General features: G+C 52.4%; 1 pseudogene; it reads left to right on the top strand.

Moving 5' to 3' along the window:
- Nucleotides 1-2,178: 2,178 nt before the first annotated feature.
- Nucleotides 2,179-2,895, top strand: LOC135363182 (histo-blood group ABO system transferase 2-like; annotated as a pseudogene).
- The last annotated feature ends 5,185 nt before the right edge of the window (nucleotides 2,896-8,080 follow it).

Raw genomic sequence — 8,080 nt, 5'->3', positions numbered from 1 at the left:
TTAGGGTATGGGTTAGGGTTAGGGTACGGGTACGGGTTAGGGTACGGGTTAGGGTATGGCTTGGTTAGGGTACGGGTTAGGATTAGGGTATGGGTTAGGGTTAGGGTACGGGTTAGAGTATGGGTTAGGGTTAGGGTTAGGGGACGGGTACGGGTTAGGGAACGGGTTAGGGTTAGGTTACGGGTATGGGTATGGGTTAGGGTACGGGTCAGGGAACGGGTTAGGGTTAGGGTACGGGTTAGGGTACAGGTTAGGGTCAGGATTAGGGTACGGGTTAGGGTTAGGATACGGGTATGGGTACGGGTTAGGGTACGGGTTAGGGTACGGCTTGGTTAGGGTACGGGTTAGGATTAGGGTACGGGTTAGGGTTCGGGTTAGGGTACGGGTACGGGTTAGGGTACGGGTACGGGTTAGGTTACGGGTTAGGGTTAGTGTTAGGGAACGGTTTAGGGTACGGGTTAGGTTACGGGTTAGGGTAGGGCGAGGGTTAGGGTTAGGGTACGGGTTAGGGTTAGGGTTAGGGGTTAGTGGTTAGGGTTAGGGTTAGGGTTAGGGTACAGGTTAGGTTACGGTTTAGGGTAGGGTTAGGGTTAGGGTACGGGTTAGTGTACGGGTTAGGGTTAGGGGTTAGGGGTTAGAGTTAGGTTTAGGGTTAGTGTTAGGGTTAGGGTTAGGGTTAGGGTCTCCCTGTCCTCTGCTGTATAGAGACCATTCTCCTCCTGTAACCAGATTGATCATTTCAGAACATAACCTTTGAGGCTCTCTGCGATCCGCTCCCCACCTGTCTGTACTCTCCAGCCTCACCTCTCCCACTGCAGCCCCCCTCTGTGGGCCACCAAGCTGTGTGGTTGTCCCACATGTTCCTTGGGCCTGACTCCAATCCTTTGCATTCTCTGTGCCCTCTGCCAGGAGCACTCTTCTCTCCCCTTGCATCATGTCTGGCTTGTTCCCCATTGGCTGGGCCTCTACTTGCCCCCTGGTGACCTGACTCATGTCTGCTGGGTGTATGTGCTCGTCCCATATTTAAATGTAGTATCCACCTTCCCTGTGTGAGCGATTTACTAACCTGCGAGGTATGGGGTAGGCACAGGGAAGTAGTCTTAGTGCCTGTGTAAAAAAGCCAGTCTCAGGGCGCCTGGGTGTCTCAGTCCTTAAGCGTCTGCCTTCGGCTCAGGTCGTGATCCCAGGGGCCTGGGATTAAGTCCCATGTCAGGCTCCCTGCTCAGCAGGGAGCCTGCTTCTCCCTCTCCCCCTCCCCCTCCTTGTGTTCCCTCTCTAGCTGTCTCTTTCTCTGTCAAATAAATAAAATCTTAAAAAAAATCAGTCTCAGAGGGGCTCACCACACTTGCTGACAATGGGGGAGCTTCTGTCCCCACAGTGAGGGCCAGGTAGTCCCCTCAACGGGGGACCAGCCATGTGAGGCAGTTGGACAAGACTTCCAATGTTTTGGGGACAGGGAGATGTAGACCTGGACCCAGAAGCTCACACCCTTGGATTCAAGGCAGGGGCCTAAGCAAGCCCCCTTTTTCCAGGGGTCATCTTTCCCCTTCCCTGCCCATGGGCTGAACCTGATTCCTGATCTGGGGAGTTCGAGGGTCGCCCCTCCTAGGAATACCAGTGGTTTACTGATGGACCTTGTCATCCAGAGGCCCAGTAGCCTTCAAGGGAGGACCCTATAGGGGGTGGAGACAGCTCTGTTGGGGACCAGCGACAGCCCACTCAAAGTAAAGTGGGGCAGCTGGCCGGCCCTGCTGATTCTACGCAGTCTGTAGGACATAGAAACACGGGCTGTGCCCAAAGGTGCTCAACTCATGGCAGGTGGGGACAGAACCTGCAGGGGTTCAGCCAGGGTAGGGCACCTGCAGGGTTTGCCTGGGAGCTCAGGAGAGGGGGGTGTTCCTGGCTCCAGCATGTTGAGAGTGGGGCTGCATGGGTTTCCAGCCTCCTAAGCCTCAGGCTCCCCTGTGTAAGATGGGGTGCTGATGGCCCCTATCTCTGGGAGCAGAAGGTAGGGAGGCCCTGCCACTGGACTTGCTCAGGACAAGCCAGGGTGGCTGTTGCTTAAAGCAGCACAGGGCCTGTCCCCATGAAGAAGGTGCACACGTCCATGAACCCCAGCTCTGGGGTCCTGCTGCCAGCCTCTGGCAGTGACCCTCTTCCTGCCCTGTCCCCTGCCCCTGTGGATACGGGGTCTTCCTGGAGCTGTTCCTGCAGAATCACTTCATGGTGGACACAGGGTCATCTACTATGTCTTCACCGACCAGCTGGTTGCTGTGTCCCGTGTGCCCCTCCAGGAGCACTGAAGGGTGGTGGTTCTTGAGGTCCGCGGTGCCCCACACTGGCAGGATGTGTCCATGCAGCACACGGCGATCATGAGCTGCTTCTATGAGGAGTGCTTCCTCTATGAGGTGGATGACATGGTGTGCGGGGACGTGGACATGAAGTTCTGTGACCACGTGGGCATGGAGATCCTGTCCCCCCTCTTTGGCACCCTGCACCCCGGTTTCTACTGGGTGGCCCGTGAGGACTTAAGCTATGAGCGCTGGTCCCAGTCCCAGGCCCACATCCCCAGGGACAAGGGTGACTTCTACTACATGGGGGCCTTTTTTGGGGGGTTGTGCCAGAGGTTCACCGACTGACCTTAGCCTGTCACCAGGTGATGGTGGTCAACTGGGCCAATGGGATCGAGGCCATGTGGTACGATAAGAGCCACCTGAACAGGTACCTGCTGGACCACAAGCCCACCAAGGTGCTGTCCCTGGAGGACCTGCGGGACCCACAGCTATTGGGCTGGCCCTGGAGGACCTGTGTGCAGCTGCTGGGCTGGCCCCGGGTCATGAAGAAGCTGAGATTTGGGCCATGCCCAAGAATCACCAGGACACCCGGAACTCATGAGGGGCTGTCCCCGTCTCCAGCAGGGGGTGCTGACTTCAGCGGAGCCATCAGAGCAGGTTCCCACTTCGGTCCCCTCGAGGGACACTGTGGAGTCCAGTACTGTCTGCATGGGCACGTCCAGTGCCCCAGCCGCACCTGCTCACAGGAGGCCTGCCTGGGGATACAGCGTCCTCTCTGCGTTCACTACATTTTCTTCACTTCTGGGTCATTTGCAGCTGTGAACGGCTCCAGTTTTATGTCAGATGTTTTTCTGTGTCGATGCTGAGCAACCATTTTTAAAAAGAACAATTGAGGGAAAAGGTTTTCTCTCTAGTTCTAAACAGACACCGCCTGGTGGGGCTGGGACAGCCCTGTAGCAGCCGTGGAGCCAGAACGGGGCCTGGCTGGGTCTTCCCTCCCAGTCCTTGCATGTTGCCATGGCCATGGGGCTTCAGGGTCAGGGGTGCACCGAGCCACCTCTCAGAACCCCGGTGCCCTCACCGCCAGAGGCCTTGGCCGTGACCGCTATCTCAGCCTCTAGCAGCATGGCGCCCTCTGGGTTATTTCCATTTCCTGCCGCGGATTTATTTTTTATTTATTAATTTTATTTAATTTTTTAAATTTAAATTCATTAGCCAACATATAGTACATCAGTAGATTTTGATGTAGTGTTCAGTGATTCATTAGTTGCCTATAACACTCAGTTCTCATCACAACATGTGCACTCCTTAATACCCGTCACCCAGTTACCCCATCCCCCCACCCTCCTCCCTTCTGTAACCCTCAGTTTGTTTACCGGAGTCCAGAGTCTCTCATGGTTTGTCTCCCTCTCTGATTTCTTCCTGTTCAGTTTTCCCTCCCTTCCCCTGTAGTCCTCTGTGATATTCCTGACATTCCACATATGAGTGAAACTATATGATAATTGTCTTTCTCTGATTTATTTATTTCACTTAGCATAATCCCCTCCCGTTCCATCTATGTCAATGTAAATGGTAGGTATTCATCCTTTCTGACAGCTGAGGAATATTCTATTGTACATATATACCTCATCTTCTTTATCCATTCGTCTGGTGAAGGGCATCTCGGCTCCTTCCACAGTTTGTCTATTGTGGACATTGCTGCTATGAACATTGAGGGGCAGGTGCCCCTTCTTTTCACTACATCTGTATCTTTGGGGTAAATACCCAGTAGTGCAATTGCTGGTGGTAGGGTAGTTCTATTTGTAACGTCTTGAAGAAACTCCATACTGTTTTTCAGAGTGGCTGTACCAGCTTGCATTCCCACCAACAGTGTAAGAGGGTTCCCCTTTCTCCACATCCTCACCAACATTTGTTGTTTCCTGCCTTGTTGATTTTAGCCATTCTGAGTGGTGTAAGGTGGTATCTCAATGTGGTTTTAATTTCTTTTTCCCTGATGGCTAGTGATGTGAAGCATTTTTTCATGTGTCTGTTAGCCATTTGTATGTCTTTGGAGAAGTGTCTGTTCATGTGTTCTGCCCATTTCTTGAGTGGATTATTTGTTTTTTGGGTGTTGAGTTTGAGAAGTTCTTTATAGATCTTGGATGCCAGCCCTTTATCTGTAATGTCATTTGCAAATATCTTCTCCCATTCCATGGCTTGCCTTTTAGTTTTGTTGACTGTTTCCTTTGCTGTGCAGAAGATTTTTATCTTGATGAAATCCCAAAGGTTCATTTTTGCTTTTGTTACCCTTGCCTTTGGAGACGTGTCTAGCAAGAAGTTGCTGTGGCTGAGGTCGAAGAGGTTACTGCCTGTGTTCTCTTCTAGGATTTTGATGGATTCCTGTGTCACATTGAGGTCTTTCATCCAATTTGAGTTTACCTTTGTATATGGTGTAAGAGAATGGTCCAGTTTCATTCTTCTGCATGTGGCTGTCTAATTTTCCCAGCACCATTTATTGAAGAGACTGTCTTTTTTCCATTGGGTATTCTTTCCTGCTTTGTGGAAGATTAGTTGACCATAGAGTTGAGGGTCCATTTCTGGGGTCTCTATTCTGTTCCATTGATCTATGTGTGTGTTTTGTGCCAGTACCATACTGTCTTGATGATGACAGCTTTGTAATACAGCTTGAGGTCACCTGCTTTTGTTTTATTTTTATTATTTTAGTGAATTTTAAATTAACGTATAATGTATTATTTGTTTCAGGGGTACAGGTCTTTGATTCATCGGTCTTATACAATTCACAGTGCTCACCATAGCACATACCCTCCCCAATGTCCATCACCCAGTCACCCCACTCCTCCCAACCCCCTCCACTCCAGCAACCCTCAGTTTGTTTCCTGAGATTAAGAGTCTCTTATGGTTTGTCTCTCTCTCTGGTTTCGTCTTGTTTCATTTTTCCCTCCCTTCGCCTATGATCCTCTGTCTTGTTCCTCAAATTCCTCATATCACTGAGATCATAGGATAATTGTCTTTCTCTGATTGACTTATTTTGTTTAACATAATACACTGTAGTTCCATCCACGTCGTTGCAAATGGCAAGATTTCATTTTTTTGATAGGTGCATAATATTCTCTGTATATATATATATACACACACCACATCTTCTTTATCCATTCATCAGTTGATGGACATTTAGACTCTTTCCATAGTTTGGCTATTGTGGACATTGCTGCTATAAACATTGGGGTGCACGTGCTCCTTCGGATCCCTACATTTGTATCTTTGGGGTAAATACCCAGTAGTGCAATTGCTCGGTCATAAGGTAGCTCTTTTTTAAACTTTTTGAGGAACCTCCCTAGTGTTTTCCAGAGTGGCGTCTGCCTTCGTTTTAAATGGCTCTTTATGCTGGTGTTTGTGAAATGTGGGCATTCACTCAGTCTGGATGCATGTGCCGTTGGGATTCCTCAGTGCCCACAGATGGTTTGTGCACTCTCTCTGGACCATCCGCCTGCACTGTGTCTTAGCAAGCATTTAGTGATGGTACTGTGAGCTTAGACACCCAACAAGGCGCAGAGCATGAGAGCGAGAACTAAGATACAGGATCCCTGCTCTTGGGCCTTCCTGGGACTTTCGATGGACCCGTCCTCCTGACTCACTACTCTCCTATTGTGTAATAGACATACACCTGATACCATTAAGCACGTTTCAGGGTACAATTCAGTGGCAATAAGTATATTCACTCTTTTGCACCTGCCACCTCCATCCACTGCCACAACTTTGTCATCCTCCCAAACTGAACTTTTACCCAGGAGACACTAACCCCCCATTTCCCCTCCTCAGCCCCGGCACCCAGCAGCTCCTTCCACCTCTATGAATCAGAGTGCTCTCTGTCCCTCACAAGTGGGGTCCTCCCGTATTGGTCCTTTAGGGACTGGCTTATTTCACATAGCCCAATGGCCTCAAGGTCTGTCCCTGTGAGCCTGGACCTGACCCACTTTCCCCCCAAAGGAGTGTCTCAGCCCTCTCCTGTCTAAGCCAAGCCTCCTCAGTCCCTTCTGCTCCCCTCACCTTCTTCCTCCGCCTGAAGATGATCCCAGCCAATCTGCAGCTTTGAAGACCTATTCAGTCCAGATGCCAGGCACATACCCCGGGGACCTCGGGCCTCACCTACCCCATCTGTCCACGTCAGGTCCCTGCCCACCCCCCACCAGCTGGCCACCTGCTCATCCCACAGGTGTCCCCATCTCAGGAGAGGGAAACACCAAGTCCAGACCCTTGGAGTCCTCTGTGACTTTTTGCTTTCTACCAACTCTCCCAGTAGTGAAGTGGCTATGTACTGAAGTGAACATTCATTGTCCAAAACATTTAAAGGCATATGTGAGTCTCTGCTGCCTAGGCAATGGATAACAGTTGGGGCAGATAGAAACTGAGCAGAATCACTGGAAGAAAGGCTGAGGAATGAGGAGCTTAAGGGAAGAAGGGCCTGGAAGCTCTGACTGCCCGTACCTGAGCTTCAGATGCCCCTCAGTGACTCCTGTGCCTCTGGTGTCTTCCTGGAACCCTGACCTGGCTGTTTTCAGACAGCTCATCCAGCGGTACCCTCAGTTTCTGGGAGGGGGGTTTGCTGGAATCTGCAGTGTGTCCTACTGCCCCACCGGGATCACTTTTTGAGGGCACGTCGCCTGGGGCATCTGAGGACCCAAGACTGTGGGTCTGTGGCCCGGAGGGATTCTGAGCAGAGCTGGTGGGATGGGAAGGCTGGAAGGCACAGAGGTAGGTTTCCAGAAAGCCAGCTGGGGTCCCCGGCATCCTACTGTTTTTGATTCAGAGCCCTGAGATCTTTAAAATGCCAGCAATGTTACAGCATGGGCCAGAAAAGCAAATTTCCCTGTGCACCCAACACCACCTAAACTATTGGCCATTTCTTGTCACTTGAGCTGAGTACAAAGGATTGGGAGTCAGGACTTGGTGGGGGGGCCCTGGACCAGACTTTGTATTTGGGGGACAAAGGCCATCCAGACAAGCTTGTGCTGAGCCTAAGGAGAGGGTCTGTGTGGAGACCCCAGCTGCAGGCACTGCTGTCCAATGATGCCCCCTCAGCCCGACCCAGTGCACCTGCTGCTGGGGGAGCACCTGCCCCCTCCTCTCTGCCTGAGGGCTCTCTCCTGCACCAGCTGCATCCTCTCCTGCCAGCCACTGCCAGCCTGCAGCCTGGGAGGGTGGATACCCCGAGTTGCTCCAGCTGCTGGGGGAGCACCTGCCCCCTCCTCTCTGCCTGAGGGCTCTCTCCTGCACTAGGTGCCTGCTCTCCTGCCAGTCACTGCCAGCCTGCAGCCTGGGAGGGTGGCTACCCTGAGTTCCTCCAGATGCTGGGGGAGTACCTGCCCCCTCCTCTCTGCCTGAGGGCTCTCTCCTGCATAGGTGCCTCCTCTCCTGCCAGCCACTGCCAGCCTGCAGGCTGGGAGGGTGGATACCCCGAGTTCCTCCAGCTGCTGGGGGAGCACCTGTCCCCTCCTCTCTGAAGGCTCTCTCCTGCACCAGGTGCCTCCTCTCCTGGCAGCCACTGGCAGCCTACAGGCTGGGAGGGTGGGTACCTGGACGACCTCCAGCCCTGGGGACAGAGCCAGTGAGGATGGGATGTGGTCTCCCAGTAGGCCTGAGCGCCAGGTCCCCACGGTGTTCACTCTCCTCCTGCAGGCTCACTGTGCCATGTCCTCCCTCAGGCTTCCTAGGCTTAAGTCCTCCTCTGCTCGCTGACCATCCTTGGCCCAGGCTCCAGACGTTGGGACTGGGAGCAGGTCATCTGG

The sequence above is a fragment of the Mirounga angustirostris genome, unplaced genomic scaffold, assembly GCF_029215605.1.
Source record: "Mirounga angustirostris isolate CCGP_5_RB_7025 unplaced genomic scaffold, mMirAng1.0.hap1 SCAF_49, whole genome shotgun sequence".
Classification (NCBI taxonomy): Eukaryota; Metazoa; Chordata; class Mammalia; order Carnivora; family Phocidae; genus Mirounga; species Mirounga angustirostris.
Note: the sequence above shows the minus strand (reverse complement) of the source record. Positions and strands in the feature narration are given on the sequence as shown.